Here is a 13,548-nt window from a genome sequence, read left to right on the forward strand (position 1 = left end):
CCTGAACACGGCGATACCAAATACGTGTAGGTTTGGTTTTTTTTTTATTGTTTTATTTAGGATGGGGCGAAAGGGGGGTGATTTAAACTTTTATATTTTTTATATTTTTTTCATATTTTTAAAAACATTTTTTTTTTACTTGTGCCATGCTTCAATAGCCTCCATGGGAGGCTAGAAGCTGGCATAGCCTGATCGGCTCTGCTACATAGCAGCGATCATCAGATCGCTGCTATGTAGCAGAAATGCAGGTGTGCTGTGAGCGCCGACCACAGGGGGGCGCTCACAGCAGACCTGCATTAGTAACCATAGAGGTCTCAAGGACCTCTATGGTTACCTTCCTGATGCATCGCCGACCCCCGATCATGTGACGGGGGTCGGCGATGACGTCATATCCGGCCGCCCGGCCGGATGCGGTAGTTAAATGCCGCTGTCTGTGTTTGACAGCGGCATTTAACAGGTTAATAGCGGCGGGTGAATAGCGATTTCACCCGCCGCTATTGCGTGCACATGTCAGCTGTACAAAACAGCTGACATGTCGCGACTTTGATGTGGGCTCACCGCCGGAGCCCACATCAAAGGGGGATTCACGGCATGCGCAGTAGATGTACGGCGCATGTCGTGAAGGGGTTAATGTACACTCTGCACACCTTCTTGACTGGAAAAAATGAAACTTGTTCACTGTGCAAGTAGCCCATGTGTTTCTGTTTCCATAATGGAAAAATGAAATGTAGAAATCTTTGCAAATTTATTAAAAAAGGAAAAACTGAAATATCACATGGTCATAAGTATTCAGACCCTTTGCTCAGTATTGAGTAGAAGCACCCTCTTAAGCTAGTTTAGCCATGAGTCTTCTTGGGAATGATGCAAGAAGTATTTTACACCTGGATTTGGGGATCCTCTGCCATTTTTCCTTGCAGATTCTCGCCAGTTCCGTCAGGTTGGATGGTGAACGTTGGTGGACAGCCATTTTCTGGTCTCTCCAGAGTTGCTCAATTGGGTTTAGGTCAGGTCTCTGGCTGGGCCAGTCAAGAATGGTCACAGAGTTGTTTTGAAGCCACTGCTTTTTTATTTTAACTGTGTGCTTGCAAAAACTACTACATTTATGTATTTTCTCAGTTAAGATGGGGTGCAGAGTGTACATTAATGAGAAAAAATGAACTTTTTGGAATTTACCAAATGGCTGCAATGAAAGAAACTGTAAGTAGTAAAACTGTAGGTTTAGGGGGCAATCACTTTCTCACGCGTGGCCCTGTAGGTTTGGATTTCTTTTTCCCTTAATAATAAAGACCTTCATTTAAAAACCGCATTTTTTGATTACTTGTGTTATTTTTGTCTATTATTTACATTTGTTTTGTGATCTGAAATATTTAAGTACGACAAATATGTAAAGGAATAGGAAATCAGGAAGGGGCAAACACTTTTTCACACTGCTGCGCTTACCTGCTGCTTTCTTCTGTTATGATCACCGCTCCGGTTGATCTCCTGCAGTTTGTGACCTGTTGGATCGTTTCAGTGTTTTCTGGGTGACCTGAAAGTCACTTCTCAGTGTAGGCCTATGACCGCAAGACTGAGGATCTCAGACTTACATTGAGAGTTTGTGACGGTTACCTTTGTCTTCCGATCAGTTAGATCACAAGGTAGCGGATCTGGACCGAAGCGGCGCCCAGAACAACTGAAGACAGTGGCTGCTAATTGTATTGCTAGGGGCAGGGAACATAGATTAGAGATACCACTTCAACGCTAAACTTAAAAAAAAGAACTCTGGAGTGGTGATTTAAAATGTTCTGCAAGATAATAATCATTACCAACTTTTTACATATTATGCAAACTTTTTTTTATTTTTGCTATCCCTAATTACTAGATAAAAATAGACATGATCTCCAAAATAATTAGCTCCGTCCAAAATGTGAAAAGTAAACCGTACATAAGCTGGTTTAGTAATAATAAGCACATCATGCTCATGCTTAATTGGAAGAAAATAGGTCAATCTTACAGACAGAATGATGAGGGAGTGTTTGCAAATAGCGAGCTTTGTAATCGCGGTCTGTGTCGCTAAGAAGATCCCATGGCTATTGGGATAATACCTTGCTTAAATTAAATTGACATCTAGTTGCTAAAGAAGAATTAATGTATCCATCATAAAATAAACAGTGGTATTGTTTGACAAAGTTAATAGTTTTCAGGTAGGGTGTTTTTGCAGCATTAATCATTGTGTCATGGGAAATTTTCGTACTCTTTTGTTTGCAAGTTTTAAGTGCAATACTAATAAAGTATGCCAGGTGGCAGTAATGAGATATATTTTTTACGCATGAGTGAGTAACTAAAGAATAATGTGGAAGCAGTATGTCTCAAAAGATTAACAATAGTATGACACAACAGCATTGATAGACGATAAGTACATAAATGTATATACATACCACACAAACTATAGTACAGCAGTTATGGGTGGGTAAAACTGCATAAACAATTATGGAATATCATATGCAGATGTATTTGATGATTGCGGACAGTTCCCGAATTTACAAGTCTCCAAGGCCAATGAGGTCACAGGCTGAAGGAAGCACTGTAATTCTCTGTTGTCAATTTTTTACACATAAATAATAGAGGTGTAACTTGAAAGACTTTGACACTTTTAACAAGGAAAGAGAATGAGTGATTTTATGTGACTGCAAATATCCAAATCTTATCATGCAAATCGCAAACTTGTAGTCAAGCGATGACTGCTGTACCTGATAACAGGAGGATGTTCTGAGAGTGTGCACATGGCACACGGTCAGGATTCACATATCTGAGTCACAGAGTGACTGCAAAAATGTGTGATCTCTCGGAAAAACCCTTTATTAACCCCTTCAAGTCGCGGACATTTTTCATTTTTTGCGTTTTCATTTTTCACTTCCCTCCTTCCCAGAGCCATAACTTTTTTATTTTTCCGTCAATATGGCCATGTGAGGGCTTATTTTTTGCGGGACGAGTTGTACTTTTGAACGAGGCCATTGGTTTTACCATGTCTTTTACTAGAAAACGGGAAAAAAATTCCAAGTGCGGTGAAATTGCAAAGAAAGTGCAATCCCACACTTGTTTTTTGCTTGGCTTTTTTGCTAGGTTCACTAAATGCTAAAACTGAGCTGCCATTATGATTCTCTAGGTCATTACGAGTTCATACACATCTAACATGTCTAGGTTATTTTTTATCCAAGTGGTGAAAAAAAATTCAAAACTTTGCTTAAAAAAAAAAAAAAAAAGTGCCATTTTCCAATACCCGAAGCGTCTCCATGTTTCGTGATCTAGGGTCGGGTGAGGGCTTATCTTTTGCGTGCGGAGCTGACGATTTTAATTATACCATTTCGGTGCAGATACAGTGGGGCAAAAAAGTATTTAGTCAGTCAGCAATAGTGCAAGTTCCACCACTTAAAAAGATGAGAGGCGTCTGTAATTTACATCATAGGTAGACCTCAACTATGGGAGACAAACTGAGAAATAAAAATCCAGAAAATCACATTGTCTGTTTTTTTAACAATTTATTTGCATATTAAGGTGGAAAATAAGTATTTGGTCAGAAACAAACAATCAAGATTTCTGGCTCTCACAGACATGTAACTTCTTCTTTAAGAGTCTCCTCTTTCCTCCACTCATTACCTGTAGTAATGGCACCTGTTTAAACTTGTTATCAGTATAAAAAGACACCTGGGCACACCCTCAAACAGTCTGACTCCAAACTCCACTATGGTGAAGACCAAAGAGCTGTCAAAGGACACCAGAAACAAAATTGTAGCCCTGCACCAGGCTGGGAAGACTGAATCTGCAATAGCCAACCAGCTTGGAGTGAAGAAATCAACAGTGGGAGCAATAATTAGAAAATGGAAGACATACAAGACCACTGATAATCTCCCTCGATCTGGGGCTCCACGCAAAATCCCACCCCGTGGGGTCAGAATGATCACAAGAACGGTGAGCAAAAATCCAAGAACCACGCGGGGGGACCTAGTGAATGAACTGCAGAGAGCTGGGACCAATGTAACAAGGCCTACCATAAGTAACACACTACGCCACCGTGGACTCAGATCCTGCAGTGCCAGACGTGTCCCAATGCTTAAGCCAGTACATGTCCGGACCCGTCTGAAGTTTGCTAGAGAGCATTTGGATGATCCAGAGGAGTTTTGGGAGAATGTCCTACGGTCTGATGAAACCAAACTGGAACTGTTTGGTAGAAACACAACTTGTCGTGTTTGGAGGAAAAAGAATACTGAGTTGCATACATCAAACACCATACCTACTATAAAGCATGGTGGTGGAAACATCATGCTTTGGGGCTGTTTCTCTGCAAAGGGGCCAGGACGACTGATCCGGGTACATGAAAGAATGAATGGGGCCATGTATTGTGAGATTTTGAGTGCAAACCTCCTTCCATCAGCAAAGGCATTGAAGATGAAACGTGGCTGGGTCTTTCAACATGACAATGATCCAAAGCACACCGCCAGGGCAACGAAGGAGTGGCTTCGTAAGAAGCATTTCAAGGTCCTGGAGTGGCCTAGCCAGTCTCCAGATTTCAACCCTATAGAAAACCTTTGGAGGGAGTTGAAAGTCCGTGTTGCCAAGCGAAAAGCCAAAAACATCACTGCTCTAGAGGAGATCTGCATGGAGGAATGGGCCAACATACCAACAACAGTGTGTGGCAACCTTGTGAAGACTTACAGAAAACGTTTGACCTCTGTCATTGCCAACAAAGGATATATTACAAAGTATTGAGATGAAATTTTGTTTCTGACCAAATACTTATTTTCCACCATAATATGCAAATAAAATGTTAAAAAAACAGACAATGTGATTTTCTGGATTTTTATTTCTCAGTTTGTCTCCCATAGTGGAGGTCTACCTATGATGTAAATTACAGACGCCTCTCATCTTTTTAAGTGGTGGAACTTGCACTATTGCTGACTGACTAAATACTTTTTTGCCCCACTGTATGTTCTTTTGATCGCCCGTTATTGCATTTTAATGCAATGTCACGGTGACCAAAAAAACGTAATTCTGGCGTTTCGGATTTTTTTCTCGCTACGCTGTTTAGCGATCAGGTTAATGCTTTTTTTTTGATTGATAGAATGGGGGATTCTGAACGCGGTGATACCAAATATGTGTAGGTTTTTATTTTTTTAATTGTTCTATTTAGGATGGGGCGAAAGGGGGGTGATTTTAAACTTTTATATTTTTTATATTTTTTTCATATTTTTAAAAACATTTTTTTTTTACTTGTGCCATGCTTCAATAGCCTCCATGGGAGGCTAGAAGCTGGCATAGCCTGATCGGCTCTGCTACATAGCAGCGATCATCAGATCGCTGCTATGTAGCTGAAATGCAGGTGTGCTGTGAGCGCCGACCACAGGGGGGCGCTCACAGCAGACCTGCATCAGTAACCATAGAGGTCTCAAGGACCTCTATGGTTACCTTCCTGATGCATCGCCGACCCCTGATCATGTGACGGGGGTCGGCGATGACATCATTTCCGGCCGCCCGGCCGGAAGCGCCGGTTAAATGCCGCTGTCTGCGTTTGACAGCGGCATTTAACAGGTTAATAGCGGCGGGTGAATAGCGATTTCACCCGCCGCTATTGCGCGCACATGTCAGCTGTACAAAACAGCTGACATGTCGCGACTTTGATGTGGGCTCACCGCCGGAGCCCACATCAAAGGGGGTGACACGGCATGCGCAGTACTAGTACGGCACATGTCGTGAAGGGGTTAAAATTGCACCTTTCAGTCTGCAATCTGCATTCCTGACCCCTCGATATGGAGCTTTCAGCCTCATCCAAGATTTTTCCATTGTTGGGGTTTTTCTCCCATTTATTAAATGCTGGATGTGAGGGCGGTGAGCAGAGTAATGTTGTTTTCATGAAGTCATGTATCAATATAGCTTCTATGCTGCTGTTGCCTTCCTTAGGTTGTATTGCATATTAGCATTCCTTACTGATGTCTTCATTAGATCCTACATTTGTACAGCTTTTTTCTACTGCCTGCTTTCTCTGCTGTCCCAGAGAATGTAGATACTTTCTTTCCTGTCCACATTGTGGAGATTATTAAAAACTCTCTCCCCTTCCCTGCTGCTATCACTAACACTAAAAGAAGGAAAGGGGGAGCAGAGAGAGTGATTGGAAATGATCAAGAGTTCTGATGGATTCATAACATTTTCGCAGAGCACACAGCTAAATAAAGGACTTAAAGACACTCTGAAGCAGCAAAATGACCAAATTCTGAATCTGTTACAGGTCCCAACCCACCATACGCCTTTTATAATACTGGTATCTTCTCATATGGCAGTGGAGCCTTTGGACCCTGCAAATATCAGGGCTTTGGGGTGACTGCTTTTTTGCAAGCTTTAAACACCATGTTGCTTTATATGTGGGCCACTGCCCTTTCTGACCATGACTATACATGTACACCTATGCTCATTTCATTGTTTATAGAAGTGTTTTACTTGCCTTTAACCCCTTAATGACCGAGCCAATTTTGACCTTAATGACCAGGTGAATTTTTTTTTAATCTGACCAGTGTCACTTTGTGGTAATAACTTACGAACGCTTCAACGGATCCCACTGATTCTGAGAGAGGTTTTTTTTTTGCGACATATTGTACATCATATTAGTGGTAACATTTGTTTGATTTCTGAAAATATAGGAAATTGGCGAAAATGTTGAAAATTTAAAATTTTTTAACTCTTATGCCCTTAAATAAGAAGTTTATGTCACACAAAATAGTTAATAAATAACATTTCCCACATGTCTACTTTGATCTGCATAATTTTTTAAACATATTTTTTGTTAGGAAGTTATAAGGGTTCAAAGTTGATCAGCAAATTCTCATTTTTCCAACAAAATGTACAAAAACATTTATTTAGGGCCCACATTACATTTGAAGTGACTTTGAGGGGCCTATATGGCAGAAAATACCCAAAAGTGACACCATTCTAAAAACTGCACCCCTTAAAGTACTCAATACCATATTCAAGAAGTTTATTAACCCTTCAGATGCTTCACAGGAACTAAAGCAATGTGAAAGAAAAAAAATGAACGTTTTATCGTTTTTCACAAAAATTTTACTTTCTCTCCAAATTTGCTATTTTCACAAGGGTGACAAGAGAAAATGAACCATTATATTTGTTGTGCAGTCTCTCCTGAGCATGCCGATCCCCCATATGTCAGGGAAATCCCCTGTTTGGGCATGAGTCGCCCCACCAAGGCCGTGGGGTACTCGGTATCGGGTCCGGTGTTTCACAGGGGGATGTCACGGTGGCGACCCGGTCTGTGGCCCTGGTCGCCCATGTTAAAGGGAACAAAGTTTATGTTCGTGAAGCCACCTGTGGTATTCGGTCAGTGGGGACTGACGCTGCTTTAAGGGGTCCTCTGGGGTGATGTTATGGCAGCTAGATGGTATAATTTCCCACAGGTAAAGTATATTCCCAGGGCTTCCGGTGTGTAGATGGAAGATGGTGAATGACACAGTAAAGAATGAGGACACAGGTTTGCAGTCTTTTTACCTTGTTTACTGAAGATTTCAGGCAGCCACAATCCAGGGCACCAGATCACAGGGCAGGCAGGGTCCGGCCGGCTTGGAGGCAAGTTAGGAGTCCCCTTATCCAGGAGGAAATCAAAGCCTTCCTCTAGCGCCGTGGTGTTGTAGTCTCTTACTGCCTATGGCTTCAGATAAGGTCCTCACAGATGTTCTCTCTCTCTCTGTCCCCCGTATAGGAGAGGACATAACCCATATGACTGGTGACTTGAGTCTGTTTATAGGGACTCTAACGCACCCCGGGCTCTAAAGGTGTCACCGTGTCTCCTGGGTATTAAGGCAGACAAGTAACTTGAAGTTCAGCTGTCCTGCCGGTCTCTGATGTAAGTCATAGAGGCACTTACAACTCGGTGTTCTGGCTACCGGTCTCTGCGCCTCAGAAGGAGGCAGCCTGCTCATGGCTAGCCTCCCACTGGAATCCTGCAATATATTCGGCTTTCTGTAAGTCTCTTTCCAGGAGCTGCAGCACTGTGGCTACACAGCTCCGTAAACCCTCTTCTGCCTCAGACTGCTCCAGTCTGTTTCCTGGCAAGAATTGTTCTTTCCTTTCCCTCCAAAGCTACCATATATATGTGGGGAGTCACCTAGTGGTAGGAAAACCACTGTTCAGGTGCACGGCAGGGCTCGGAAAGCAAGGGATGACATTTAGGAATGCAGACTTTGATGGAATGGTCCGTTGGCGTCATGTCACATTTGGAGTGCCCCTGATGTGCCTAAACAGTGAAAAAATACACAAGTGACCCCATTGTGATAACTACACCCCTCAAGGATTCAAGGATTATATCCAGAGGTATAGTGAGCATTTAGAACTCACAGGTACTACACAGCATTTGATAACATTAGGTCGTCATATTGGAAATTTTCATTTTTTTCACAAAAATGTTGTTTTAGCCCCAAATTTGTAATTTTCACAATGGATAATAATAAGAGAAAAGGACACCATGTTGCTTTTCCAGAGTATTTGTTTTACCAATAATGCTGGAACCCCCTATAGTTTTGACCTGAGTGGGGCTGGTTTTGTGTGGGATAAATTAGGGTTTTTATTGGTAACATTTTGGGCTACATAATAATTTTTGATTACTTCCAGAATAAGGCTGGGATCACATTCTTGTTTTCTACTTTGAGCACTTATGTCAGGGTTTCCATGTAAATCTCACAAAAATACAATTCAGACAAAACCGCAACGGAACCATCTACCATAATGAGGCAAATGGAGACACTTCATACTCCGTTTGGCGTCTGCTCCGATGGCTTGCATCTTTTTAGATGTGCACAGATCCGTGGTAACCCACACTTGTGTACTAAAAAGACACCTAAAAAAAAGTGACAATACTGTATTAGACACCATTCCAAAGTGACTCCATCTGCCTCATAAGTTAGTGGTTCCATCCAGGGTTTTGTGTTGAGAAAGCAGTTCAGGGAGAGTTGTTATTGGAGGGAGAGCATAGTTTAGAACAGGGATATTGTCAGGGTTCAGTAATGCTATTCCAGTACTTGTATACCACTGCTGCAGCATTAAAACAACAGTCCTTTTCAGGGCTAAATATTTTCCTTTCTGTAGCAAAACCACTGTTACCTGCGTTCAGAGGAAAGAAAGTCTCAGAATAGAGACATTCCGGCCTGGGTTTAATATTGCTATTGCAGTACTTGTATACTGCTGCTGCACTGTTAAAACCACAGTCCTTGCTAAATATTTTCATTTCTGTAGTAAAACCACTGTTAGTTGCATTCAATGGAGCAGAGGCGTAGCTAGTAGGGTTGAGCGAAACGGATCGTTCATTTTCAAAAGTCGCCGACTTTTGGCAAAGTCGGGTTTCATGAAACCCGACCCGATCCCTGTGTGGGGTCGGCCATGCGGTACGCGACTTTTGCGCCAAAGTCGCGTTTCATATGACACGCTTGGAGCCATTTTTTCAGCCAATGAAGGAGCGTGGGCAGAGTGATGACATAGGTCTTAGGGGCGTGGACGCCTATCGTCATCTTGTCGCTTGTGCGCTGTAGCGATTTGAAATGTGTAACACCAGCTTTTCTGTTCAGGGACGGAGGAGAGAGAGAGAGAGAAAAAAAAAAAAATCCCATTGACTTTGCATTGGGTTTCGTGTTTCGGTCGATCCCCGACTTTTCGCCATAATCGGCCGATTTCACTCGACTCGACTTCAGAGATAGTCGGGTTTCGCGAAACCTGACTCGACCCTAAAAAATTAAAAGTCGCTCAGCCCTAGTAGCTAGGGTTTTGGTTCAGGGGGGGCGAAGCTTCTGAGTGGGCCGCTAACCTTGTAACCTTGATTACAACTGGGTGACGCATAGTGGAGGAGAGATCACAGCACAGTTACAGATGGTGACTTACCTCTGACGTTCCTTCTGATGGAGTTGTCCAGTTTTCCGGTCTTTTCCATCTGGCCCAGACCAACATTATTATTATTATTATTATTATTATTATTTATTTCTATAGCACCATTGATTCCATGGTGCTGTACATGAGAAGGGGTTACATACAAGTTACAGAGATCACTTACAGTAAACAAACTAACAGTGATGGACTGATACAGAGGGGCGAGGACCCTGCCATTGCGGGCTTACATTCTACAGAATTATGGGGAAGGAGACAGTAGGTTGGGGGTTGCAGGAGCTCCAGCGTTGGTGAGGCGTTGCTGTGCACGCCAATACAGTTACATAGCATAGCTCCGGCTGCAGGTTTTGCAAGTTTTCCCACCTACAAAGAATGGAGAGGTCTGTCATTTTTATCGTAGGTACACTTCAACCATGAGAGACAAAATTGAAAAATAAAAACCAGAAAACAACATGGTATGATTTTCAAATAATGAAATTGCATCTTATTATATGAAACAAGTATTTAATCATCTACAAACCAGCAAGAATTTTGTCTCTCACAGATCTATTTGTTTTTTTAAGAAGCTCTCCTACTCTACACTCATTACCCGTTTTAATTGTACCTGTGGACCTCAGGAATCTGAATGCCACAGTGGTAATGCCGGCCTCCCGGGGAGGGTGATGCCTTGCCTGGAAGCGAGAAGGAGTCCCCTTAGCAGGTAACACTAGCATACAACACTTTCCTGACTCCAGGACAGAAGGGGGAACACTAAAGCCGGTTTCAGGGTAGCTTCTCTATAAGTTCTGGTCTGAAGTTAGAGGGCAGTCTTTTGTGAGACAGTGAAGTGAGAGGAAGCATGTGAGGAGAGAGAAACTGGGAGTGATACTGCGATTGAGCTCACTCCCAGGATTAAGCGCTAAAAACTGTACATTAGGGTCCGAGGGTTTGTGGGAACTGTACTCCCCACAGCAGAAACTGGAGGTCAGGAGATTGCAGGTCTCCTGGCCACAACTGACACCCAAAGGCAAAGCAGCAAAATAGAACCCGGAGTCAAAACGAGAGAGGGACACCTGCAAAAAGGCTCGAGCTGCCTGCCATAGGAGTAGTGTTCCACCTGAGCTATAGATTGAGAGAGGTACTTGAGCTAAAGCATCAAGAACCCAGAATTCAGTGCAGAAAGGAAGGCTTCCAACTCCACCTGGCAAGGGGGATTCCGAACCGCTTCCAGGCTGCCTGGATTTCAATGATCACCTGTAATCTGTGCCCTGGACTGCAATTTCACCAGTAAAAGCTAAAGAGACTGCAAATCATGTGTCCTCCAATTATTTCCTGCACCCCAACATCTACAATACCTCATAGACTGTCCTGGTAGCCCAGGGGCATCCGCTCCACCTGTGGGGAGCAAAACCATCTAAGCTGCATTACCATCGGCCCCAGCAGATCCCTTTAAGTAGCATCGACCATCCCTTGCCGAGCACCACAGGTGGTGTCACGAACATTACTACATTATACTTTATTTGCCACTACACTTTGTCCTCTTTAATTGGACGCCCAGGGCCACGGACCGTGTCACTTCTGCTGTGATCACCCCTTTAAGAACTATGCCGACCCGGTACCAAGTATCCCACAGTTCTAGCGGGCGCTCCACACCTGTTTGAACTTATTACTTGCATAAAAGACACCTGTCCACACACTCAATCAATCACACTCCAACCTCTCCACCATGACCAACACCAAAGAGCTGTCTAAGAACACCAGAGACAAAATTGTAGACCTGCACAAAGCTGGGATGGCCTACACGACAATAGGCAACCAGCTTCATGAGAAGGCAAAATATGGTGGCAAAAGACCCAGAACTACACAGGTCAGTGACTTGGTCAATGACCTGATGAGAGCTGGGACCAGAGTCTCAAACATTACCGTTAGTAACACACTATGCAATCATGGATTAAAATCCTGCATGTCAAGCATGGTCCCCCTGCTCACGCCAGCATGTATCCAACTAAGGACTGTTTGTCCTTAGGATGCGACATGTCTCACATGTGCTCCCCTGCGCACCCGCTGATATGGGTGAGTCTCTCACGCAGCCGTCCTGTCTCTACACGCTGAGGCCTACCCCTCTCCTCGCTGCAGCTGTGGTCCGCTCCTACTCAGCATTCTGGCAGGAAGCCCTGCTCAGTTCCCGCGCAACCCCTTTTACCTCATTTTGCCTGCCTACATCCCCTTTACCCTGGCTCCGTCTGCAATCTCGTTCCCCCAAGGAACAGGAGGTGCGGCCTCAGCAGTTCCGGACCCAGCGCTTCAGCAGCCCTGACAGCTCGGTCCTCCCTTCTAAATAGTTATGATCACTACACCCCAAGATGAATTTATTGAAAGATGTAGTTTGTAAAATGGGGTCAAAGCCTTCTGAGCTTTTACACTATGCCAGAAAAATAATTCCAAATTACATGTAAGGCATTGGAGCACTCAAGAAAAAATGGACCTCAGTTTGTTGTAAAAAAAAATAAGTCTTATTAGCCCTTAGAAAAATTAAAAACTTGGGGCTAAAACAACATTTTAGTTGTAAAAATGTAATTTGTTCTTTCTTCACCGCTCAGTGGTATAAAATTCTGTGAGGCACATGTGGTGTCAATATGATCACTGCACCCCTAGATAAATTCATTGGGGAGTGTAGGTTGTAAAATTAGTTCACATATATGGGGTGTCTGTTGTTCTGGCACCTCAGTGGCTCTGCCAATGTGACAAGGCACCCTCAAACCATTCCAGCAAAATCTGAACTCCAATATGATGCTTCTTCCCTTCTAAGCTTTGCACTGTGCCTCAAAAGTAGTATTTCTCTACATATGGGGTATCGGCATACTCAAGAGAAATTGCACAACAAATTGTATGGTGCAATTTCTCTTGTTATCCTTATGAAAATGCAAAATTTGGAGCTAAAATAACATTTTTGTGAGGAAAATATGATTTTATTATTTTCACGGCTCTACGTTATACACTTCTGTGAAGCACCTGGGAGGTCAAAGTGCTCATCACACATCCAGATAAGTTCCTTGGGGAGTCTCGTTTCCAAAATGGTTTCACTTGTGGAGGGTTCCACTGTTTAGGTGCATCAGGGGCCATCCAAACGCGACAAGGCGTCCGATCTCAATTCCAGCCAATTTTGCATTGAAAAAGTCAAATGGCGCTCCTTCCCTTCTGAGCTCTGCCATGCGCCCAAACAGTGGTTTACAGCTTTTGTTAATGCAGGTAATGAGTTGATTAGGAGAGTATAACTACACAATTGATTTAGCCATTTACTCTAATGGAACTCCTGTCGGCTCTGTTGAAGTGCCCCAAGGGGAAAGCCCCAGGCCTGGATGGTTTCTCAGCCTATTACTATAGCGCTAACTCCGAGCTCTTACTCCCCCAACTTCTCAACATGTGTAATACTCTTCAGGGAGGTGGTGTAGCTCCCCGGCAATTTCTGGAAGCCAGAATCTCACTGATCTATAAAGAAGGAAAAGACCCGGAACAATGTGGCAGTTACAGACCTATATTATTGTTGATTTCGGATCTAAAACTATATGCGAGAATGATGGCGAACAGAGTTGCAGCTGTGCTACCTCAATGAATCTCCTTAAATCAATCTGGATTTGTGAAAGGAAGGGAGGGGAAAGA

This window comes from Ranitomeya imitator, chromosome 5 (genome assembly GCF_032444005.1).
Source record: "Ranitomeya imitator isolate aRanImi1 chromosome 5, aRanImi1.pri, whole genome shotgun sequence".
In the NCBI taxonomy this organism is placed as follows: domain Eukaryota; kingdom Metazoa; phylum Chordata; class Amphibia; order Anura; family Dendrobatidae; genus Ranitomeya; species Ranitomeya imitator.